The sequence below is a fragment of the Tympanuchus pallidicinctus genome, unplaced genomic scaffold (genome assembly GCF_026119805.1).
Source record: "Tympanuchus pallidicinctus isolate F22 unplaced genomic scaffold, pur_lepc_1.0 scaffold1, whole genome shotgun sequence".
Lineage (NCBI taxonomy): Eukaryota > Metazoa > Chordata > Aves > Galliformes > Phasianidae > Tympanuchus > Tympanuchus pallidicinctus.
The window spans coordinates 57,448,478-57,474,937 of NW_026294618.1; the positions used below are offsets into that span (position 1 = coordinate 57,448,478).

At 40.3% G+C, this 26,460-nt stretch overlaps 1 protein-coding gene across 3 annotated transcripts in view; it reads right to left on the reverse strand.

Annotated features, from left to right (window-relative positions):
- Positions 1–26,460, reverse strand: part of HIVEP2 (HIVEP zinc finger 2) — a 125,352-nt gene that overhangs the window by 51,296 nt on the left and 47,596 nt on the right. For 2 of the 3 annotated variants that reach the window (XM_052702554.1, XM_052702705.1), the window contains one exon: positions 20,933–20,994. The exons of the other annotated variant lie outside the window; for it this stretch is intronic. The gene's annotated coding sequence lies outside the window, so the exon portion shown is untranslated. The remainder of the gene's footprint in view (positions 1–20,932; positions 20,995–26,460) is intronic. 3 annotated transcript variants of the gene reach the window in all.

Here is a 26,460-nt window from a genome sequence, read left to right on the forward strand (position 1 = left end):
TCGCTCCCTAGGTATTTCTCCCTCAGAGCAATGTGACACCAGAAATCAGTATCAGCTGGGGGATTCCACCTTGCAGTTATCTACAATGCATGTTGAGTAAAAAATACTCTGAAGTGAAAACAAGACTTACAAGACCCAGACCAAAAGGTAAATAGAATGATTTACTTTTAGACATACACCAAGTGGAATAAGCATAGAAAGTATGGTAATGCCTTGGTAGTCTATTTACCTTTGAGAGTTACAGTAACATATGTGTTTTTAATAAGATATATTTTTAATTAAACACAAATATTTTCCTGTCTTTAAATCTGAGCAGTGCAAGTATCTCCCATGCCACTTCTTTCTGCCTAGCACTGTGCTCTAAATGTGGGATCACCTCATGAATACTGAGACAATACACCATCAGTGATCTTTTAGGGACCACATAACAAACAGCTGTGAAGCACAGATAACCACAGCCCACATTTTGCTTGGGGTCCTTTCTTCCAGGCCTCCCTATGTCCTTGAAGACCTATACATGAAATGCTACTGCAAGCTACGTGCCAGGGATGAGCAATGAGGTGGGCACTCCAGGATGTGCTCCTGCAAAGAGAAGCACCCTCAGAGAGATCCTGGAGAGTGACATGATGGCACATGGTCCCAGGGAGAGATCTTGTGTGTCTTTGCTCCTGCCCTTTGCCCTGCTATGCCCCATGGTGCATGGCCATGACACTGCTGACTACCCTCAGGGGGCAGCCAGGTCACCACAGCAGGAGAGCTGCCCGTTCCTCGAGGGCTTATAAACATTGTGGACAGAGGCCTCTGGCAGGAAAATGCCCAACTCAGCAAACTAGACCCGTAGATTGATGGCCGTGGCCTAATTGTATCCCTACAGACGCAAGCAGTAAACCTCTCTAGGCTTCCATGAGCACAAGGCCTGCTCACACTGCCCTGTAAACTGGCAAAAGACTGACCAACGTGCTATGGGTGAAGCCTCATAACTCCGTGCTTCCATCATCAGCAGAGTGCAGATGTGAGTTGAGGGAAACAGTGCCAAAATATGAATGTTTTGGAAGGTCTGGAATGAGTTAGTAAAAAAAAGGCATATGCTTATATTTTCTGCTGTAATGTTTGCTATCAGCAACAAAAACAAATATCAAATGATAATGTGTTACTAACTGGCAATGTCAACAGTGGTCTATATAGGCATCTGACTACATAAAATAACATATGCTCTGGCTCCAGACCCTAACACTTTATCACATCAATATACAGCTTTCTAGGAAATTAATCTGGATGCAGAGCCAGGAAACACTTTTCAATCTCTAGGCAGACAGGGCCCAATATGCTTTTAATCTATGGGTGAACGCAGGTTAAGGCTGGACTCAAGGGCAAAACTTTTTATAGCAGAGCCAGTATTTCACTCTATTTTTATAACTAGACTGAGAAAAGTTCCTGTCAAAAAAACAAAGCAAAGCAATAAAGAAGCCATGAGTTGTTATTAGCCCATTCTTCAGTAAAACCTAGGGGTGCTCCAAATTGCAGCTTGCTTCTCCTGGCAGTAAACAGATATCCTCCAGCCCCTATGCATGCAGCCTCACACCTTACACTTTCAGAGAGAGGCCTAACTGGCTTGGCTTCAATGACAAAGGTTGTCACTTGCACAAACTTGTTTTTAATGAATATACATTAAAAATCTGTTTATGCAGTCCCCAACCCAAAGACGAGGGTGTCATTTATGGTAAATCAAAGCAGAAGCAGAGGGGCTTTCCACTAAAAGACCATAAAATCACAAGGGAAATATGTCATTTACAAAATTAGCTTTTAATCAATGGGAGCCAGCATATTTCCCCACATGGCAGACTTTGCTGTCTTCAGCAGTGTTCCTCAAAAGATAAATCAGGATCTGATCCAAATGTGAAAGACTCCCACTGACTTCAGTGAAGGCTGGATCAGTTTCTGAGTATTTAAAAAGCTTACTTTTTACTTACAATTAGGTTAAATATTATTCAAAGCAAGATCTGTTTAAGGACATGTAAAAGATTATTCTTTTACATCATTGTCTCAAAGCTTGCTATCATTTTGTCTAATCAGTGCTATTGCAATCCTTACTAACTTAACAACCCTACAGCAAAGCTTGAGCTTTCAAGCAACATGTAGTCTGAAGGAACAGCTAATCTGCAATGCCTTTAACAACCTCAGACAATGCAAGTGTCATCAAACAGAATGTTAGTGCCCAATTAAAGCTACCAGAGGCTTTGTTGTGATACTAAACCCAGAACTTTTAATTTGTTTTTATCATCAAGTTAGTAAATACTTGTGCAATACTGGGTTATTTGGAAGCGAACGACTACCCACCAAAGAAAGGCAACAATGCAACAATCATTGCACATCACTTGCTAGCATTTGGACATATCTGGTCAAGACTGTTTTAATCTACTGCTGTTGTTTGCCAGCCATGGAGACTAAGTTAAACAAGTGCATCAGAAGGGGAATGAGAGTTTGAGAAACGTGGCATGACAAGGAAGACTTTTTCCAATTTGAGCTTTGTATCTTATACTCTCAGGGATGAGTCTTTTACATAGGACCTGAAAATGTGAAAGTGGAGGTACCCTGATGGTGACTCTTAACATTTCCTTTTGAAAAGAGTACTAGACTCTCCCTTGGCAGTTCCAGTAGCTATCTTATAATTGTATAGCTCCATGTTTAGCAGTGAAATTCAAATGTAGCAGTAAGCATTGCTATCATCTGGCCATAAAGGTAAATTCATTTCACTGATCAACAAGAACTCTGTTTTATATTCTTACATATCTGTTGCACTATCTCCATTAGATTAGTTGAGGGGGTACCAGAGGAAGATTCCTGTGTACTTTGCAAGATAAAAAAAAAAAAGTACCAGAAATCTCATGTGTATTTTAATGAGAAACTAAAGTTTAAGGAAAACAACTGGCAAACTGGCAAATATTTATTTTGCTGCTAATTAATCTAAGGCTTTGAAATAGCACAAAAAATGGGTAACATTTTCTCAAGAGTACAAAGGGCAAATAAAGCCTTTCCTGTGTTACTCCTTAACTTGCTTACAGCAGATATCATTCCAGCAGACTGTATCTTATCATGGGAAGGGAATTCACCTAACAACTCAGTTTGACCAGTTCTATAAGAAAGCCAGACACCATTTAAATTGCAGCCAGGTTCCTAGACGGTATAAGAGATCATTCGAATCAATCAAGATCCACACAGGTTGGGTAGCAGAATGTGTAAACTTTTGTAGCTTGCCACCCCAGAGCTCCATCTCATGTTTTGTAACTCACACCACTAAGGTAATACAGAAATCTCACAGTTTTTTACATGGGTTCACTTCCTCTTTAGATATGTGAAACAGTCTATGTGGACTTTCTAATGTTCTCTTTGCCCTCTTTCTCCTTTTCAAACACAAAGTCCAGAGATTACAGTCCTTAATGAGAGAAGTAAGAAGTCTAAAATTTGCTTGACTGTCACTGTGAGACATTAAGCTTCAGACAGACATCAATCTCCATCTCAGTACTTACTCTGTGAACAGGCAATATTTTACAGCTACCATTCCCTAAACAAAGCACAATTTATTAAACAGACAATTTGAAAGCTACAGCAGCTAAGACTGGAAATAAAAATGTCTCCCTACTTGAGGAAGGTAAAAGCCATGTGATGCTTTAAATTAGCTTCATAGGATCAATGGCAGAACACAACCACCTAAGAATCCTGACCAAATGCAACCATACTATACGCAATCAAATTTGGAAGAAGTGAAAGAAAATTGTTCCCATTACTATCCTGGTGTTCTCACTTCACATGTGAACACAAATCAACCGTGGTCATACCTTTTCCCACTTAATTCCAGGTCATTCTGGCAGCTCTGGCAACTACAAGCAGTTTGCTGAAATTTATGGATCAAATCTTGAACTACTTCCAAATTTAAAGTGATAATTTTTTTTTAAATAATTTTTTTCTGGGCTGTAAATGTTTTCATCTTCATTACTGAACAGAAAATTTATTTGTTTTCACTTTTTTTTCCTTTTTCTTTTTTTTTCAATAGGGTTATGACAGTCTATTAAAATTTTGTTTCTTCATGGCTTTTCTTCATGGTTTTTTGGTTTCTGCATGTTAGCACCACACTGAAGATCCAGACACAAAGAGCACCAAGAAATCTCTGCAATATTTTTCATTTGCTGAAATTTATATACCTGTGAATTTATACATGCATGTGCATGCATATGTATACAGATTATGTAAATAAAAATAGTCATGCATGCTAACTCATGTATATGCTGTTTCTATTGTCTCTCAGCCTCTTCTGAAAATTAGCAATCAGAACAAAATTTATCTAAAAGTTACATTATCCCAAATGACTTTTGGAATATCACCTATGAACTTTGTTTATTTACACATATGCAATTCACTCGAATAAAATCAAGCACCTGATTTCTTTGGCAGTGTTAAAAGTAGTGTTTGGAACTTCTCTAAATTACTTCCTTCATTCCCAGAAACCATGATGTGCAGGATCATATTTTGCTGCTAGCAATGGAACTATGATTTGGGGTTACTTTTTTTTTTCCCCAAGTCAGCCAGGAGCTAAATTAGCAAGAGCACATCCCCCTAAGTATAGGTCCATAACCTCACTACACGTAGCAGTTTAGATGCTGCCAGCTGAGATCAGTGCCCTCAACTAACCAGGCTTGATGCATTTAGACAATGGTCAGGCTGACAACTGACACTGTGTCCACATACACATGTTGCTCAACCCATTTGTCTGCTCTTCTGTTGCCAAAAGGATAGGGTGGCTTGGCCAGGCAGCTGGTACAAAGATACGAGTACTCCTAGGGGTCCTCTGAGAGTGGGCAGAGAAGGCAAAAACATCAGGTCTCCGTTGAGCCCAAGATGGGATTTCTGATAAAGCCTGTGCTCTAAGCAATCCAAATAGGCTTCAGCAATATCACCACAGGTAATTTCATCCAAAAGTACCTTGGTGAAAAAGTGCCAGGGAAGAAGGCTCACTTGCACCTTAGAAGCTGGCAACTAAGCAAGAAACGCAGGACACCAGGGAAGTGTGATGCCTGGGAACAAGAGAAATTTGTCAGCAGAGAAAAAACATGAACCCTAAAGACTTGGGGTCTGCTCTCAGAGTTTTGGTTCTGTTACTCACAAAAACTGAGCACTACTCTCTACAAAAATAAATTTAAGACCTCAGCAAGACTGGTGGTAAGTCAGAGCACAGACTTTATACCAGGCATACCGGTACATACAGATCAGTTTCTGATACTGCACTCCTAGATGCAAAGACAGCTCATACAACAAAGGATGCACTACTCTCTTTTCGGGTCTGCCTCCATGGTGAAGGCACCATCACTGGCAGCTCTACTTTTATCCTAGGAATCAGAAGTGGGCATCTATACACCTCTGAGCAGAATCTTTGCTAGCAATACTTCTGGATGCCATACGACTTCTTTACAAGGAGGTGAGTTCTCTCTATCCCTTGTTCCTTCCACATCTAGAAAAGGAGTGTTTAAAATGTCCTCATTCCCAGTGCCTCCACGCTGTTCCTCAGGTCTAAAGGAGGAAGAAGGCTCCCCAGTCCTCGGTCCTCTGCTGTGAGGCAAGATCCCTCTGCACTGATGTCACTGCACTCTCAGTGTGTGCCCGGTAAGACAGTAATTTGTCATGAGCGTGGGCCCTATCCATACATGGCAGGCTGGAGGAGGAATGACCTCAAACTCCGTTTCTGATCCAGAGGGCGTTGTCAGAGCACAGTGTTTGAGTTTGATGCATGAAGCGCAGAGATATTTTCAGCTCCTGAATCACACTTCTGGCTCCACAGCTAACTTGAACTTTTCCTTAATTTTGTTTGCAATTTTTCACCTTCTGCTATCACCATGGGCCTCTCAGAAAAAGAAAACAAGCTGGTTACAGGAGAAAAAAAAAAAAAAAAAGAATAAAAAAGCCTTATTATGAATAATAATGAATTTATTATGAATAAAAATAAAATCACTTTTATTTTAATCACTTCTATTTTATTCTCCTGTATGTGTGGAGCAGTGGAATTAAACAAATGACTAATAGATTAGTGGTGCATCACAAACGTCTGTTGTTTCTTGTTTTTTGTTTTTTTTTTAATATGCTATTAAATGCTGACTGTGAATGTTTTCTAATGATTTTGGTGTCCAGTACAAGAACAAAATGGGCTGAAAAATGAGGCAGTGCAACAGCAGTTAGCCTGGTTGCAGCTACAGGAAAGCTTTGAGGGATCAAATTTGTGTATTCCTGCAGCTAAAGCAAAAATATTTTGCTGTACTTTTGCCATGAAACAATATTGACTTGACCAGAATTCAAGAGCATAACTTGAAACTGGCTGTAATGAAAAAACAGAACCTCACTTTACAATACCAAAAGAATAAGTTTTAATTGGCATATCCTGCCAATTACAACAGCATCACCTCTCCGTTGCCATGGCCTGATTCCTGAATTCAATAGGAAAGCTCCAGGAAAATGAACAGACAAATTATGCAACCTCAGTCACAGCTGAGCAAGTCATTTAGGCATACGCTTAATTCCATCTCTAAGTGGTAAAGCCAGCTCAGCAAAGCAAGGCATGTGCTCAAGTCAAAGTGAATAGGTGGCATGCATCCTTCCAAATGTTTTGTTTTGTTTTCCCCACGGAGTCAGGATGTAGCATTAAACTTCCCCTGATTTCCTTGGAGCTCATTATGCTGAAAGAAGGTTGAGTTCACTCACACACATACAGTCTTTTTAACACATCACACACAGTCTTTTTAACTCATCCATAGACTGATTAAGCAGAACAAATAAATAAACAAAAAGACCAACCATGTGGGACATATCCTTGAGCAGAGATAAACGTGCATGCTACTCACTGATTACAGGGAAGCACAGAGGCAGGAGGAGGTGTTGCAGAAAAGATGAGGTAACAAGCAACCATAAGGAAATCCCATGCATCCACACCTGCTGATAAGCCCTGTAGTGTTTTCACATAGAAGTGGTAGTTTACTTATCAGCCAGAACAGGGCAAAGTCGCAGGCACTTAATTCCTTTACTTCTGTTTGTCTCACATCGCAATGAGGAAAAAGTAAGAAAAATGACCACACGATACGATAAGGGATGTGGTCTCTCCTAGATGCAATAAAGTAATTGGGCAGTCTCTGAAGTCTTTTCCTTTAAATTTTCTTTAATCTGAGCAAGAAACATTAATCTAACAGAGACAACTTCCAGGCAAGCATGGATCCCCAGGAGCATTCCTTGACTGCAGATAACTGGGGGGGAAAAAAAGCCTGTTGCAGGCAGGGGGGCTGCATCAGTTTATGAGGAAGATGTATTTCATCACAGGCTGTACTGCTCACCTGCTGCTGCCCTCCTGCCCAGATGGAAGGGCCTCAGATACCTTCCTGTTTCATCCACTCTCAGAGGTCAGTGCCAAAGGGTTGCCTGAAATCATGCTTGGCTGCCCAAGGCTGTTTTCTACTGTATACCTGGGCAGAAGTCTGGAGGAACCCAGACCCTAGAGTCTACTGGAAGGGTCTGAAGTGGGTCAGAGACCTGATCCATTCTCTGTCTGAGGTTACAATCTATCCCTGCCCCAAGGCTACTGTGAGCCATATATGGAACAATATTTTGCAGGAATTAAACCACCACAGCAAAAGACACATTATGCAAACATCTTTCTTTTGAGATGACACAACATAGAGCATAAAGCATAAACAAAACCCAAACAAACAAAGCAGAAAAGCATTGTGGAATAATAATAAAAAAAATTGTTTCATGAAGAGCTTCTCTGCTCCTCTTACAACTATGAGGACAGCGATAACGCTGAAATGGACAGCCAGCCCTGAAAGCTGGATAAACTGAGACATAGAGAAAACAACTGAAAGCAAGAAGAGAGACTGAAAAAATAAGTGAGACAACAGATGTGAAGCAGAAATGCAATGTCTAAACTGCAGATGTAATTCGGCCAGTAGCAACCATGTTTAAGATCAGTTCATCCTGCTTTCCTATTCTGAGGAGGGCAGGAGTTTTCTTGTTAACAAAACTGCTATGGATTCTCTGCAGATAGTTGGTGGAACAGAAAAATTATTTCCTTCCACACCTAGGGGCAAAACTACGCATCTAAGAAAGGGAAAGCCTCTGACACCCCCTGGTTCCTCATTACACAGTTGTTCTAGTACAGCTGGGGAGCACAGAGGGTCACCTCATTAAAATCTGTGTCCACAACTACCAGAGCTGTGTTTTAGTTGCTGCTGGCCAGGGGTCAATGCAAGGTATTGTTCGGAGCTCTCCCTTGGCAGTGCAACTCTGCCAGTTTGCTCTCCTTTACTAGCTTGACTGTTAGAATTACACAGGAAAAAAGTCGTTATTATTCTTCCAATGTTTTATAGACTAATTTGGCAGGTTTTCTAGCATGGTTTTAATAGTTTTGATAGCATGCTAGTATGGGAAAGAAGGATTTCCACGTTGGCTCAAGAAACAACTCTGGCAAGACTACCTATTTTTAACATGGTTTATTCCTTTTTCAGACACAGCACTTTCTCTCCCATCTGTTGACACAATTGTTTTGTTTCTTAAAAGACACAGTTGTCTGTTTCTTAGAAAGAAAAAAACAATGATCTCCAATAGCTGCAGAGAGAAACAGGAGACTAAAACCCCATCAAAAAGTGTACTGGTCATAAGGAAATGCTGGCTGTTTCATGAGTGAAAAACAGAGCCTCTTAAAGATTCAGATGCTTCTTAAAAATTACATCAGGTTTTGGCTTCTCTGGTATTGTAAGTGTGACTGTGGATTTCTAAAATTCACATCTGATATGCTCACCAGCTAAGATGGTTTATTGATCTGGGGAGCCTAGCTGCAAGCCTGCCATCAGTGACACACCAGTCTGCTCAGCAGGAGCACAGCCACATGATCACACAGCCAGGGGCAAACCTTTTCATTCCTTTCTTTACTAACAAAAGGAAAATGTAATGACAGCACTGGGGGAGAGAAGGGAACACCTAAAATTATTAATATGATAGAAATTCAACTCATATAGCAGGACAAAGCATTAAGCAATCCTTTTGACACTGAGGTTGTCAGGCTGCTTTCTCAGATTTTTGATGTTTTTTTCCCCTCAGTGGATTGCTAAAGCTCCTGGTTACGATCGCCCAGGCAATCTGAAAACCTCATCTTCTTTCAAAGGCATTCCAGGCAGCCTGAGAGTTTGTAGCAAATAAAGCTGAAGCATGGCTGAGGTGGGACCTCTACTACAGCAACCTCAGCTCTTGTAGGACAGCCTATTTGCTGGCATAGCTGCAATATGAAAACCTGATATATTAAAGGTCAAGACTCCAATACAGAGCAGACTCATATGTATTGTGTTTTAATTTCTTTTTATGCAGAGAGGTGTCTAGGGACCTGGAGAGGTGACAGAAAGATAAATCATGCACCACAAACTGGAACAGAAGACAACGCTGTATCCAGAACAGGATCTGTCTGCTGTTTCAGCTGTCCTAGCAAACTGTACTGACAGTGCGTCCCCAGCACAGGCTTCATTTGTACTAGCAAAATTGTATTATTTACTAGGATAGCTTTTTCCCACAGTTCCTCTTCCCTTACCCAGCAGGTCAAAAGTATATCCATAAAGTAGAAGCTTGTCATAAATGTATCCACAGTGAGAGCTTCTGTGTCAGTCAGGGATCACGTCAGGGATCAAGCCTCTTTACACCTTTATTTAAGACAGTTATGTCAGCACAAGTCTGTGCAACAGGCACGTTCCTCATCTGCTTGGAGTGAAAAGCCCTACACCTGCTGCAGTGTTCTGGGCAGGAAGGAAGAGCCAGGCTGAGCATGCTTTTCCCACCCTGACAGGAAAAATTGCACCAAAGCAAGTGCCTGGGATCATACTTAAAGAAAGAACCACATTCACCATGATAATGAAAAATACATCTGACCTAAGATGCATTTTCAAGGAACTATCTGTGGATCTGCTTTCAGGAGCTGTCTGAAAAGATATTTTCCAGGAGTGCTATGTGCTATGTTCTACTGTTCACAATCACCCAAGTGATTTAAGATTTTGATGCTGTCATCTATAATCTTTATAATCTTTGTAAGAGAATGGGCAGTGACTTTAAAGTGCCCTTGAAGAAACTAAGATTCATGAGGGATCTGACAGGGCATTCATATATCACTTGTAGCCTGGTAAAAGGGCCCGCTTGTCTTTAGTCTGACAATGTCTAGAGCTGTGTTCCTTGCCCATCCCAAATTACCTAATTTCTTTACAAGGAATGCAGTACATATACTGGAAGGCTGGACCTACTCCAGGCTACTATGGTTTCCATGGACAGGAAGCTTTAAGGTTTAGGATTAAAACAGCAGGAGGCCAAAAACTGAAGACCTAGAAATAACTATGCTTTTGCTTATGGATTTCAACCAATTCTGCAGAGCATCATGTAGGAAAACACAAAATATAGAAACTTGTAGCTATCCGATCTACTGCAGTATCTCATTTAAAGGAAAACTACTGGATCTATGTTTTTTGTTTGTTTGTTTTTGTTTTTTTTTTTTTTTTTTTAAGGAAAACTGGGACCTAGACTGTAGAGCTCTTCTTCCTCTAGCTGTAGAAGCTGAAGGTGGTCCTGTCCCCATTTGCTCCTGGCTGACTGAAGGCTCATGCTTACTATTTCATTCAATGCGAGCACTCCATCTCCACTGACCTTCAACAGCCACTGAAGCCAACCTGGATGGCTATGCCTGCAGTAAGAAACAGATCACTTCTAAAACTCTTTCAACAAGTAGAATGGCTAGCTAGTTAGCAATGATCATCCGTGGGCAGTGTCATCTTTAACCTTTACAGCACCATGTGAAGGCAACACCTGTCCATTATCTGCAGCATAGATGAAGAGGTAAAGAAAAGGCATGATGGAAAACTTGAAATTCTGTATCATTCAGTGCAAACTGAAGAAGTAAACTTGGCAGGAACCCTCCCAAATTAAGAGCTCTGAATAATAATTATGTGGTACTTGACAGTAGACTCATTACTTTAAAGAAGATATAGAGAGTCTATCCTGAATTTTCAAGACTCAATAATGTTGTTGTGGTCAAGGTACCATTCTTTTATAATCTTTTCTTTTCTATTCTTTTTGTAACATCACTAAAAACAATATATTTTAAATTAGAAAATTATTTACCTTTGAAATACAAATGGCAATGCACATGAACAGAGCCTCCTCTGAGTTTATTCGTGTTTGTATTCAAGAGTCAAGTGGCCAAATCACATTGAAAATCTGGCTTTAAGCTGTCTTTGCTCTCTCTGCTGTGTTCAGCAGAAGTTTAGTGCAGTTGCAGTCAAAAGACTAAAGACTGCAAGGTGGCAATTTCACCAGGACTTGTCCCCTTAAAACCTCCAACTTTCATTCTACACTAGGGCTTCTGCCCAAAAATTAATAGAAAACAGGAAAATGGTAAGAGGCCACACCGAGTGTGGAAAGTCCAACTGAAGAACTTCCCTAGGAGAGGATCCAAGAAAGAGCATGGGACCAAAAATACTTTCAGACAGCACTGTCAACATGTTAAACAGCAGAAGTGTTCCTGCCAGGAAAACATAATGCCACCACTAAGAAACATAAGAAATCAAGTTAAAGGCCTCTCATAAGGGGGAAAAAAAAAAAAAAAGAACAAACAATAGCAATCGTTCAGAAACTCAGACACAATTAAAGACTAAGAAAGAAGATGAGTTAAAGAAAAAAAGGACAGAGAAGACCCCTAATGAATTCTACATCTCCAAAGAGTTATTCAAATTCCCATTTCATTGTTTCCAGAGATGAATACCACAGATTCTGATTCAGGAAATGTGAACAGATATGTTAAAATTCAGTCAATCCTTCCCAAACTGTTATGTGCCATTCTAGAACCTTTGTGACCACCAAAAACTGCTTAAATGATTAAAAATATTTATTTATTTATTTATTTAAAAAAACAAGCTATTTTTCCATCAAGACTGCTTAACAGGAGATGAGCAGAACTGACATACCTCAGGGAAAGGCCAGTAGCCAGCCAGCACAGCACACTTCACCTGCCCAGCTGCATGCCCTCAGGAAAGGGTGAAGCACTCCTCCCTGCTTCTTTAAGTATCATTTACTAACACTCCAGTTCCCCATTACTTCCAAATTGGCTTTAAAAGTGATAAGTAAACAGAATCATTCTCGTTGGAGCTTCTTCTTTTTTCATTCCGACAAATCAAAGAACTGCATCAGCTGAATACAGAGCTGTGTTTCTGCACCTACATGCCAATGTTTTTTCTATCACTTCATTACGACTAGTCCTGGCATGGACCAGTGAAGTCCCCAGTGGGTTTGCAGATCATTACAGCAACATGATTGGAAAGCTTGATCCAAATATCATAAAAGTCAATGAAACTTGGATTGAGCCCAACAAGAAATATTTTTTCCTGCTGTGGGTGGTTAGATACACATTATACTTTTTCTGGTGAAAAAAGTGAGTGTTCCTCTATGTGCCAATTTTAATAACAGTACAGCCTGATTTTGAACAATAAACTGTCATGAAAAAAAAAGAAAAAGAAAAAGAAAAACCATGTTTTCTGTGCTCGGGATCAATCAAAAATCCCACTGACCAGAGTAACAGTTGATTAAGACTACCACACTGTTCCATAAAGGAATGCATTTACACAAATACAACATACACATACATTGACTTACTGATCTGTATGTCACATAAACTCTCTCCTGAAAATTATGATTATGATGAATATTTTTAGGAGAAGAGATGTAGCTCTATGGTCATGGGCACACAGAGGTGTGTCCCACTTTCTGTATAATATTACTCTCTAAAATGTTATACATTTCTCATCTTTGAAATATAAAGAAATTTCTGTGAAAAAAAAAAGTTTTATGCTAAGTAATAAAATGTTTTCAAAATAGTCTAAACATTCATAAAATATTTTAATACAGATACAAAAGATGATGATTGGACTGGGTGATCCTGTGGGTCTTTTCCAACCTTGCTGATTCTATGATTCTATGCAATTATTCATAAGCATTACCACACTAGTGAATTTATGTAATAATTATTTGGCATGTTACATCTGTTACAATGTGTAAAGTAATATTGATAATATTTCTAGTCTATATGCTGTTCTTAGCACAGAGGGATTTTTTGTCAGTAATATTTAATATAGTAACTGGAAAAAAAATCTAATCTGACCAAAATACAAGAAATGTACCTGAAGAGAACAAAAATAACATAAAACATTTGGGCTGGAAGCAAACTTTAAATGGGTTATCCTCTATCATCTTTAATAGATGTGTATTTAGTCTAGCCAAACAGATTCCACACCCTCCCAAGGCAGTTTGCTCCACTGACCTAAATGTTACTTCATAGTAACCCCTTTCCAATATTGAACAGTCACACAAAATGCTCTCTGCTGCTGTTTAATCACAGTATTGTTCTCCCTTTACCTTCAGTAACACGTGAGGACATGTTGCTTCATTCTTCCCAATTCTTTTGGATGCACATGAGCAGTTATTGCTCTGAATTAGTTTTTCCAGTCTCAACATACCTAGGTTTTATGTCTTAAATACTCTTTTATCTTGTGTTTGAGCTTTTCCATTTCACTGAAGAGCCACATGGATTCAGGTCATTTTTGATTCTTGATTATATGAGTTGAAGAGGATTTGATTTGAAATGTTTGCACCAAGTCTACTTAGTTTATGAGGCTTGAAGTAACCTTACACGTCTCCCTACTATACTGTGGCATTTGTTCTTCCAAATTTAATATTATCCTCCCAAAAAACATCTTGACAAAATCACCCATACAAAACCAATAGTAAACAAACCAAAATACCAATAACGAACCACAGTAATGAGATACCTGGAGTTTAACACTGCTGTTCTTCAGGATGTGCTACAGAATTCCAGGGAACTCTCTCCCAGACTTGAACAGTTTTACCTCCTTACATAAACATACATCTCCCACTAGAGATGCTAGGAGTGAAGGCATACTGGCACCAAGATGATCCGAGCATTTTTCACAGAATATATGAAGGCTGCCAAGTATACACCAAACAGTTCCAAGCTGCTTCTGATATGGCTAGTTAGGGTGCAGTCACGGCAAAGGCACAACTTTAATGGAATATGGATTAATTACTATAAGACCTCCACGCTCCCAATGTGGATCAGGGATTGGATCAGGGACAGGAACACAGAAAAAGCTGGTGACCTGCTCAACACTTACAGAATCTTTGGCTGAGATGCCTGGAGTCACACAGTTTATGTGCCAGACTTTTGCCAAGATCACGGACATGTGATAAATCTGCCAGTGCCTAACACTGACCATGGTCAGGCTACTGGGCTTGGAGCAATTTCTGAGCAATCCAAACATAAAAGTTTAGGTATTCAGATTCTGCATCCATAGCAGAAGACCTGACTCACTTTGAATATCTAAGGACTAATAAATATTTCCAAGGGTACAGATTAAAAATACTGAATTCATTTAATGCATCACAATACATTTCTGCATTTATGGAGAACTTGGGACTTCAAATCAATTACTTGCCCATAACATAAAAAAAAAAATTACCAACGAAAGTATAAATCTAAGGAAAGTTGTAAAAAAGAGATTCTCATACTCGAAGACTTTTTTCCCTGTTTTGACAACTAAATTGCAGAGGGCATCCCAAAGACTCACCCCACAATTGCTTCAAATAGCTACAATGCAGTACGCATCCAACCCGTTTTTAGAATCAATAAGAGAAAGGTGTGGATTTTCTTGTTTTTTTTTGCCATTTCAACAAACAGAGGACATTGCTGCCAGAACTGTCTTTGCCTGCTGCCAGCGCACAAAGCTGAACACACGCTTAACAAGAGCAAAACGTGAGTAACTTAGGTATTGAAGAAATAGCTGTAAGGTATGATACAAACAGACAAGCATTAAGTCTCTGATATGCAGCTCAGAAGACTGGCTTATTGACCATAAAATGAATTATATAAACCTATTTCTGTTATGTCACCTGAGACCTTGGTTAGGCCACAATTACTGTTATGCACACACACACACACATACATACATATCTATATATATATGTATATACCTTTTTTCCAGACAACTGACAAGTTACATTTCTTACATAATGCTGCTGCGTTGCTAACCCAAAGCATAATGACTGCTCATTATAAGGTAATTAGGAGTGCTGAGATCAAGAGTTGTCAATAATTTGATTTGCTCCATATAAGGTAAAAAGTTATCTTTGTATAAAGGCAATCCCAATTGCATCCTTTGAAAAAGCAACAAAACCTATTGCTGTTATTGGATTAAGTCATATCCTCAGATCTGCCTCCAGCCAGGCACTAGAGCCCATGTCCCCGCAGGTCTTTGGGATGAGGGCACAACACTGCAAAACTGTTCTGCTGCCTGCACTCCTGCTTGGCGTACAGGAGTGTGTATGGCTCCTTCACAGCCTTCAGTGAAACAGTTTGGTACAGAAAACTGCAGTGCTCATGACCACATAGATTTAATGTTTTCTGTATAGAAGAAGAACTTATACACAGCAAATTTACTTGATCTGCCAATCTTGATTTTTATTTTTATTTTATTTTTTTGCTATTTTTGCTGTCAATTTAGTGTAGCTTATTAGAGAGTGAAAAGAAATGGCCTTTAGCAGGGATTTACATTCCAGTCAAACAATCTCAAATTCTTCCAGAAAGAAGAGCTACTGAACTGGGTTTCTAGCTTCCAAATAACTCCAGCACAAATTCTAGATGTTGACAAAACATTGTACTTATGCATTGCCAATGAATTGCTATTTAATACATTCCAATTTAAAATGATACCTGTGCAATTAGGCTCCAAGTATGTGACACCACATTGACAGTGACAGTTCAAGCAGGTATGTCTCTAACACCTTCCTGTCCACTTATATGGAAGATAGCCCTGTTTGCCAGGTCCACTAATGGAAAGCACAACTGTTCCCCATGCCTTGATATACAGGCTGGTCCTGGCCACCAGCTTGTGCCCTGGTTCACAGCTAGAGGTAGGAGAAAGGCTGCAATGAAAAAGCAAAGTCTCCATAATCACAGTGCCCTCCCTCCACACTCCCGGCTGAGCACCTCTGTTGCAATCAGCCCCCACTCTCACCAACCCACAGCCCACTTCTGGGGGCTGCCTGAGCAGATGGAGCATGATCTGCTCCCATCTCGATATGCTGCAAGATAATGAGCAGGGGACTCCATTCCTGCACAATCTGCCCCAAATCAAGCTCTAGATGTATCTTCCAGTTCTGTTAACGTATTCATAGAATCCCATGCAGGAATAAAATTATTCTTCTAAAAATATTACAATAAAATGCTGCAAGTGATTGTTGTAAAAAAAAAAAAATAATCCATCATAACGTCATTAAAAATTAACAAAAAGAAAGCATTAGTGTTGTCTTACTAACTGGAGGGTAGGTCTCACTGTTAAATTGGGAAGGGCAGCAATGGAAGGCATTTTTAGACTGGTGTATCCATTCTTTTGCATGGTTCAAAAGTCCTGCATAATTAATACTGCAGTACTTAATAAATGCTTATGAACCTACTACCTCCCTGCTTTTTCTGTTTAATTAGGTGATTGACTTCAGGCATACTATAAATTATAATGACAATTTAATTACTTTTTTAATGCACACACTTACAAGATTTATAAACAGGAACAGAGCAGTACAGTGTGCTAAATACAAGAAATACCATGAGCTGGAGTGCAGCACAAAGTGCTCCAGCCTGAAGCCTTTCTACAGCCCAAGCATCTGCAAGGCTGGGAGCTTTGCTATCTGCAGTGTCTGGAACAGTTTTCCCTTTCTCTCCTGAACACCCTGGTACGCTCCTCTCAGCTCTTTCTTTTGGAACCTAGGGCAGTCTCTTGGTTTCATAGCAGGAACCTAAACCAATTCCAAAGAGAAGTCAGCCAAGAACTTGGGTGTACCTTAAGTAAGTTGTCTGCAAAAATGAAAGACCCCTTCCCTTTTTTTAAATAAATCATAAAACTCCCTTCTCATTTTATCACAATGCAGTCACTTGTTAAAGCTCGCAGAGGGCTGAAACCTTCCACAATATTTCAGCTAGCATAGACAAATTGACAAAGACCACAGATTTCACAATGCCACAAGCAGACCCTTCCTGGTGAGGAGACAGCAATGTGTGTATGAAGATATTTTGTACTGCCAGGTGGGGTTTAGGCTCTTCTCCCATGTAACAGTGATAGGACTAGAGGGAACAGCTACAGGTTGGGCCAGGGGAGGTTCATGTTGGATATTAGGAAAAGTTTCTTCTCAAAAAGAGCAGTGAGTCATTGGCAAAGGCTGCCCAGGGAGCTGGTGGAGTCACCATCTCCGAAAGTTTTCAGAAAACATGGAGATGTGGCACTGAAGGACATGATTAGTGGGCATGGTGGTGATGGTTGGTTGTTGGACTTCATGATCTTAGAGGTCTTTTCCAACCTTAATGATCCTATGATTCTATGATTCTCAGCATGCTTACTGACAATGCTGGCATCTCTGTAACCAGAACTGCTTGAAGGGAGAGAAAAACAAGGAGACGGGGCCATTCACAGTGTGCAAATTCAGTGTTTTAAGCCTCAACTAAAAAAGTGCTGAACAGTCAAGAGGGAAGTCTAAGCGAAAGTACATAACCAAGGTGCAGTGTTACAGTATTGACTCTGATTTTTCTTTTTTTTTGTGGAAAAAACTATCCCTGAGGCCTATCCCAGGCAGCTAGCCTGTACCCCTATGGCTGACTCCTCCAGCCATCTGAGGTGCACATGGAGCAGCACCTCAGAGCTGCAGAAGGGGATTGCAAGGGGCTGCTTTGTCTCTTTGCACTTTCCGCTTTCAGAGCAAACAATGGATCACCTCTGGAGCCAGCACTGCATCCAGCCTGCACACAGCTGGTGATTGATGGAGGGTCAAGAGGGCAGCAGACTTTGGGTGCACAGCCCTGGATTGCTTTATCAAAGATGGCAAGAGGCCATGTGCTACAATAACACAGCAAATACTTCCTTTTACTGCAGCACAAATTCCTTCCTCTCTGCAAGCTTTTGATTCTCTTCTAGGAGCATGTGCAAGTCCTACACTGTCAAAACTGTGTACGTGAAGAGTTGCATTTTTACTCCTGAGACCATTTGGTTCCAAACATTCTCCCTTAAATGGAGTCAACCATGTCTGGGCTGAAATCACTTGCAGTTGTAAATGTGTAACCCCAGAGGTTCACAGACCCAATAGGCGGTGAAAGAAGATAGCTCTTCCTCCTTCTCAAAAATTGAAACTATACAGTAAGAAAACCTGTAATACTGCATAACTTACCACAGCATTTCTCAATGAAAGTTTCCAGAAAGAAAAGCATAGTGCTTTCGTAGAACTTAAAAGTTCTACCACAATATAAACGTTGTTCCTGGTTTAAATGAAGCATTATGAAAGTAATAGTCTTCTGAAATACTTAGATACTAACATTTAACAGCAGTTGTACTGCCAGATTAATTACAATTTAATGAGTTACAAGAGCTGGAATATTGGTACAGCAGCATGATATCTTTCTGCAAAGTAAAACTGAGACAAGATTTACAGTGTTCTGAAACAAGTTGTCTTACTATGTAAGGCCTTCCAGCGTTTTGTACCAGCTTACAGCACAGGTGAAATATTTCATAATGTGCTGCAGTTTTAAATTTTCTTCCAGCCAGCTTCTTCTTTCTGTTTCACTTTAGCTGGTTCTCACTCTGTTTATCCACCCAAATGTTTTAAAACCTCATTTAACTGCTTCGAGGGTGACAGTGTACCTTAATGCCCCAACAAGGACAGAAAGATGTAACGCCAGACATTGTTTCTAGAGGGTTAGGATTAGGCACTCGAGTCCAAAGCAATCTGCAAACCAGAGGTCACAGTTTCAGTTCTCTTCCCTGCTGACCAGAGCTGCACCATTAGGAAAATAGCTAGCTGCCTCCCCACAGGCTGCAGAAGCCAAACCAATGACAACCAATAACAAAATAATTGATTAATGACTACAACATCTAGCATTAGATCATGACTTGACAGTTTTGGAGACTGTGGGGAGCCAGCTCAAGCCTAGGGAGTGAAACCAGCAACTTGTGTTTTTGAGCAGCGCGAGGCAGGCAGCGACACCGTGACACTGCCTACACCTCAGTGGTACAGGCAATATCATCCTTTCACATGTCACTGCTGGGGCTCCACAGTGGAAGGAGAAGGTAGTTTCCCTCCTGTAGGTCTCAAGGTATGTTACAGTACAGCAATGGATTTGCATAATATCAGTCAAATGATGTATTACAAATTTCACCATCGATTTTGAACTTGAATGCTTTGGAACTGAGCAAAACAAACGGTGCTTATGTTTGCAAAATGGGAGGTCTGAGGGTATAAGTATCTCAATTTTCTTACAGCCCTATTAAGCAGATAACAAGTAGGGCAAACATCTCCATTTCAATAAAGTGCACAGAGTTAAAGATTTAAAATACAATATTATATAATATTAATTAAAAATCATAATGTGCACTGAAGTTTCTGAAGTAGGGAAAGCAAGCTTTTGCATAGCTCACATTACTCAGAAGCCAAATCTGCACACAGGCAACTTATTTTCATTCCTTTTTCAGAGAAGACTGGGAAGCTAATATTAGCATCAAACTGTGTCATATTTTAAATACTTTTTCCATATGAACTGAGAGATACCTGAGGAGCCACCTGATGTCACAGAAAAACACGTCGAACATAGCTTTTCTGTTACTCCCACCCTCAGGCTGTGCTCTAACACTCTGCTCCCCTTTGCTCAGAGATGGGAGTCATATGGTCCTAGAGCTAGCTGACTGTATGTACTTGTGAATAGACACCAAGCAGATAAATGCTAGCATGCATAAATTTGTTTTTTATCAATATATATTCTGGTACTTACTGTCAGAGTGATTTATTCAAAAAAAGTTTTCAAAGGCAAAGAGGAAAAAAAACAACAAAATCTTTAAGGAGATAAATTCCAGTCCTGACTTAACTCCTTGTCACCGTGGACCCAGGATCCCAATTGAGTGCAGCAGAAGGCTAGGTTTCTCTCATAAAGCCAAAAGGAAAACTGCTGTGAATAACTGAGGAGCCCAAGAGAGTTTCTCCAGTCTGCTGCCTGAACAAAACCCCTTGCTAGCAGAACCACTTGAGGTGGGCTGGACAACATGTAGAAACACGGAGGCTCTGCATCTGAGACGCTATGGCATGGGGCAAGTGGAGCTGGTGGTTTTGCATGCAGCACAACATAAAGACAAAGGCAACCAAAAGTACAGAAACACATCACTTTTGCTGCTTGTGGATGCACCTACAAACACTCAGTTTCACTTCTCACAGTTATTCAAATCGTCCACTCCTTGTGGGTCTGCAAATCTAAGTTGCAGGTCACACAGAAGAGATTTATTAAGAGCCTGCTGGTGCATCTGACCATGACAAAAGGATAAAATAATCAAAAACAAAACAAAACAAAACAAACAAACAAACAAAAAGAACAAAATACACTAAGCATTTCTGGACCCCAGATTGACTTGGATCCAGTGGACACATTTGATTTCCACTGACTGCTGCCACCCAAATATGTGACCTAAATGTGCTGTGCACCGGGGGGGGGACAGGGTTGCACAAGTATCAGTGACAGTCACTTATGCCATTAGTCAGAAATCGAAAATTGAAAGAACCACTTTGGCTGATAACAGAATGCAAGAAAGAGCTCATCAATTCCTCCAACAGGAGGGCACATGAAGACCTTATTCCTCTGTACGGATCAGTCAGAACATGTTTTGAGACAGAAAATTCCTGGACTCTGTTCACAGCTCTTAAATAGCTCAGTGTCTGGACCTAGGCAAGAGTTTTCAATTTTCTGTGCTTTCGCAAAATAGTAATAAGAATGCATACCCACCTCACAGAATAGAGGCTTCATCAATGTTTCTAGCTCACTCTCAGCTTCTTAAGTAAATAGTCCTGCAAAAGTACAGAGTATCATTATTTAGAATCATAGAATCACTCAGGTTGGAAAAGACCTTAAAGATCATCAAGTCCAACCACAACCTAACCATACGACCCTAACAACCCTCTGCTAAATCATGTTAGATTTTATTTCCTTCAAAAATTTACATTCTATTTCTCTCTTCTTTTTTTTTTTTTTTAAACAAATAGAAACAATTGTGGATGCAAAATCAGCCTGGAGACCAGTCCCAGGCTCCTGCCTCATGCATGCATGTACATATATATCGCAGCATATTCCACAGTACATACCGCTGGTCTATGAATAGGTCGCTAGGACACAAGCCAAGCAGTGCACATCTAAATCTGAATGCTGAACAAACAAAAACGTGGGTATTTTTAAGATCAAAACTCCTTCCTAAGAACCTCACGTGCTCCCAGCCCCACGGTCCTGGTGCGACACATCAGAGGCAGTTTTCTGAGGCGCGGTGGTGTCTTCTGAATCACTGCCATTACCCGAGAAAACCCCAGGAAGTGGTTTGAATGAGAAGCTGGACCCGACTTGCGTAGGTATCAGCTGATGTCAGAGTACACACGGCACAAAGCCATAACAATAAGGACATTGTGAAACTAGGAATAACCTTCTCTTATCTCCTGGAGTTTGGGAAATCATTTCTAACCCGGTGACTACAGGGCTTAGGAACAAGTCAAATGGTTAATTATTCACCATACACTTTGTAATCAATCTGCATTTCAGGCCAGATCCTTGTATGCCCATAATAACATGAAGATCTCCATGGAGGGAAACAACAGCATGAGCTTTTGGACCTCCTTCTGCAAAGCAATTCGTTTTTCCATAAACAGTTACTATTAAGCAAGGACAAAGCAACAAACCAGACAGCCATCTGTGTAAACCAATTTAAAAGCAGGGTGATCTCATAAAATTTTTTGACCTAACACTCTTCATTTAACTTCTGTCACCCCGTTCTACCCTAGCAAATTCTGTTTTTTAGCCAGCCCTTGGGCTTAGGCTGCGTTTCCACTTTAGGGAAAGCCACTCCTTGAAGGCAGGGTGACTGCAAACCTGTGAAAAGAGCATGTCAGTGAAAATACCTTGGCATATATGGAAGTAGGACAACCTAACAGCCCACACTCCAGACGGTGTTACCACCATGGTCTGCACAACACTTGCCAGCTGAGCTTCATAGAAGTATGAGGTCAGGTGAGAGCAAAGATTCTGTCCACTGGCTATAATGCAATTCCTGCTGAAGTGTGCTCCTTCTTATGAGCCAGAGAGAAGCCAGCAAGAACCATTTCAGAAGAGATGATGATCCTGGTAGCCTTAGAGCAATGTTGACAACCCCGCACATACCACAGCCATCCCATACTCGCTGAGCTGGCCACAGCGTCTATGGAGTGCTCTAGCTCTTTAGGTTTGATTCTAACGAAACATTGGGCAAAACCTACCAAATGAAACAAGAGGAATAGCTAGAGGATGGCTGCAAGCAATTAACATTCACGACCACGAGTGGAAATACGCAAACTCATTTACAAAGGCATATAGAATACAAACATTTCAGTATAAAAGAAGGTAACTGGAAAAAAATAGGGATATTCTCTTACCATTTCCAAGTACCCAAACAACACAACGGTCTATTAACTTGATTTAAGTGATAGAAGGAAGCATTCACTTCTCCGGAATACAAGGATGACTTTTCTAATCCATGCAGTGCAGTCATGGTTAAGAATTACTTCCCACAGCACCAGGGCTTGTTATATTCACTCTTTCTCCTCAGTGTGCAGTTTCAAACACTTATTACTTCACTGTTCCCCTTCCACAATCGGTGATACTTGTGTGCCTGATAGCTATGTTTGCTTTAAAGTAATAGCTGTGAGGAGAGGTAAGCTGCCCTTCCGACCCACCATGTAATTGTACAAGTGTTTGTGCAGCAATAACCCATCATAGCCATAAAGCAGCATTTCTCTAATTGGCGCCTGCTGAATGCACCAGCACCCTCTGCAAACGCTGTGGCTTTTTATTGGCAGCCTCTCCAACTGCCTCACTCTCCTTAACGTGGAATCTCCCTTCCATCATTAGAGAAGAACAGTCATGACAATACTATTTATTTCATATTGTGTGTCAGCAAATGCTAGTAAAGATTCGCTTTAAAAGACTGAGTATTATCAACCGCTGCCTTGGGAATTCGTTACAGAAAAGGGAACAGTTCTGACCTTTGAGTTCGTGTTTCAGTGCCTTTCTGACATGCTTCAGAACAAAAGTTCAAGCTGTGCTTCACTTTGCTTCATCACACCTTGCTACATGTAAAGCAGAGAACAGGAATTCGGAAGAAGCCAGGCTGAGGCTGATCTCCATACCTTCAGAGCTGATGTTGGCACGCGTGATGATTTCTCAGCTTCCTTCCTTCATTCTTGTATTTTCTCAGTTATTGCTCTAAGCACCTACTGAGCCATTTCCAACAGTTCTCCTGTTTGTTGCCGCATTACATAAAATCTTAAAATTGGCTTAGAAAACTCTAAAATATCTGTACTGTCTTGGCAAGCAGCTAAACATGGGAGCAAATGCTACTTAAACAACTGAGTGCCTGTGTTTTCTTACCAGCCCTGGAGATTCTGTGCCTTGTCCAGCAAGGCTGGAAGAAACACGCAATACTCTGTCACATATCTTGGACTTTCAATTTCTACCACACAGGCATCTTGTTATCAATTTTTATAGGGGGGGAAAATGGGAAAGGAAATTCCTGGAAAAGATTACAATTGTCTAACAAGCTTTTGATATCTTTTAAACAGCTGAAGCATTAATTTTTTGGCGGCACTGTCAAAAGTCTATGAGGGCTTCCTGGCTGCAGTGGAAGAAACAGTACATCTAGTTCAACTACAAGCTGTACTTTAAAAAAAAAATCCATATGAAAACAGACTCATTATTCACTTTTCTGTTACGTGGTTTTGACCTGCACTTTCGGTACTATTTTTGTGAGACCATGCATTCTCAAGAATCGCAGCTTAAAACTAATGCTTTAATAAACTGTTGTTTATATTATAGTCAGACTAGAACAAAATAAAGATACAAATGACATTTTTATATGAAGTCAAGAAAAAGATTCATGAGTCTGAATACTTTAGTTACAGTATGAAAGGCATGATTATTATTTCCTGTAAAGCCAAAGTGTAGCTTTAAAGAACTGGAAAAAGGCAAGTCTGGGAGTAGAGCATGGATATCACTGAGGCCTCTGAAGAGTAGATATTGAGCGTATATAGCAATACAATTTTAATGCATGTCTCCCATAGAGTATTATGGGAATGTTACCACAGAACAATGGCGAGAAATGGCCATGAAAAATCTATTTGGACTCATCAAAATATCACCATGTTGTATTACTGCAAATGTCTCCCTTCTTGGTGAAAGGAGAAAAAAAACCCAAAAAATCGAGACACTGGTTTGCAATGAGACAAGCAAGAGAATGATGTTTTTTTAAAGTGACCGTGGAATCACAGAAATTAGATCATAAAGGAAATGGCCAAGGTTTATTAGATTATCTCATACCCAAATAAGAAAAATCTATGTGGTGTATTCTACAATGTTTCACTCGTGTCACTTTCAAACTCATCAGCTCTGCTGGTTTCCATCAGGAGAATGGGCCTTTATCATAATAGCTTTTTCCTGGTATTTGAACTAATACTTCTTTTGCTCATTTGCACCTTTTTATTCCTTTAAACCTCTTTGAAACTGCTATACCTTTTTTGATGGTCATGCCTTCGAAACTTTTAACACCACATCTAATCTAATAACGATCAAATTCAACAAGTTATCAAATGATAAGCTAACAGGAGCAACCAATCTTCTGATCTGCAGCCCTGCTCCCTCTATAACAAGCAGCAAATTTCTAGTGGAAAGAGAATAGAGCTCTTGGCCAAGAATCAAGAGTGTGGAAAAAAAACCATCGTCATAATTGAGAGAAAAGCTACATTTCATCATACACGACCTGAGCCTTATGGGGAATTGAGATCTGCCAGGATCTTTACTCAACATGATGCTCTACAATTTGGTTACACTAAACAAAACCAGTTACTTCTCCTTCTCCCTGAACACTGGTTAAAGGGGGCTTTATGAGCTTTGTGTCTCCCAGTTGCCATAACCCCATTTCTTTCTTATTCCCAAATTACAGATTTCTACCTTCCAGATTTCTGACTGGCTTTTGTATATGAAGACAAAGACCCTGGAGGAAGCAAGGGGTTTCATGCCGCGGGTTGACATTTGACTTCCCGATGCAGGGACAGCAGATGGCAGGACCTCACAGACTGATTTGTGTCACCTCTGTCCCTGAACAAACACAGTCACAAAGGAGCATACAAGAGAAAATCTCTTCAGAAATGTACATTCACTTAACTGACTAAAAGTATAAGTATGTACTTCTACTATGTAGAAAAAGAAAGGCTTCACATGGAGTCCATCCACTATGGAACAAGTTTGTAAAAACAAAACGACTATCTGAAAAGGAATTTCGTTTTTTTATTTAGTCAAAACTTGCAATTGGTATTTGCAATTGGGTAGCAACTGGCTTGAGAAGAAGAAAGGCCAGACAAGTTTCTGGAAAATTTCTGAGTGCTAAAAGCCACTCACTAAAAAGTAAAAGTCAAGATACAAAACTACAGACATTGGACAAACTCCTCAGCAATGCTGAATTAGTGCCTTGAACTACACTCCTGTTATTAGTGATTTGCAGTACCACGTAAATCCCTCATAACAATATTTTTTGAAGGACCCCTGCAGTACCCTGACTTTATCAAATCTCCAGAGGATGTCAGTGTGGGGTATTTCTTTCTCACCTCCTTTACCTCTTGTTTCCAAGTCAGCCACAATTCCCTGTGAAGGTCAGGATCTGCCTGGGGAAGATTTCAACCTAGACTGGAAGGGAACAGAATCCCTTTACCTGGAGTAACTCTGTGCCTAATGTGCCACCACCTCAGGATTCATGTGTAGCTTTGCATCTGTGGAGCAGCGTCTGGCTCCAGCTGGGTTGAGTCACCAGCAGTAATGCGAGGTCCTGCATGAAAAATGCTCACTTCGTGAAACTTGAGAGAAATACTTCCACAAGCAAAATTCCTGCAGGAATTACAGTGCTGTGTATATACAGGAAACAAACAGAAGACAAAGAAAAGACATTGCCATGGTTTATAGGACTTGCTGTTGGGCTACCAACGTAAAGAAGGTGCCCTTCCCCTCTGTCAGTACAGACTTGCAGCATCTTCATTCTTTCTCCAAATAAATGTGTGCGTTCTTTCCAAACTAATTACATTCCAGGGTAACATTTAAAAGTCTGTCAAGTTCCTGACAGCCTGGTCTTGGATCTCAGGCAGTTTTAGGAAAGTCACTGACTGCATGTAGGAAGAAGGACAGGTGGGCAGAGATTTCAGTACCAGGGCTCTCACACACAGAGCATGCAGAAAACATTGCAGGATTATCTG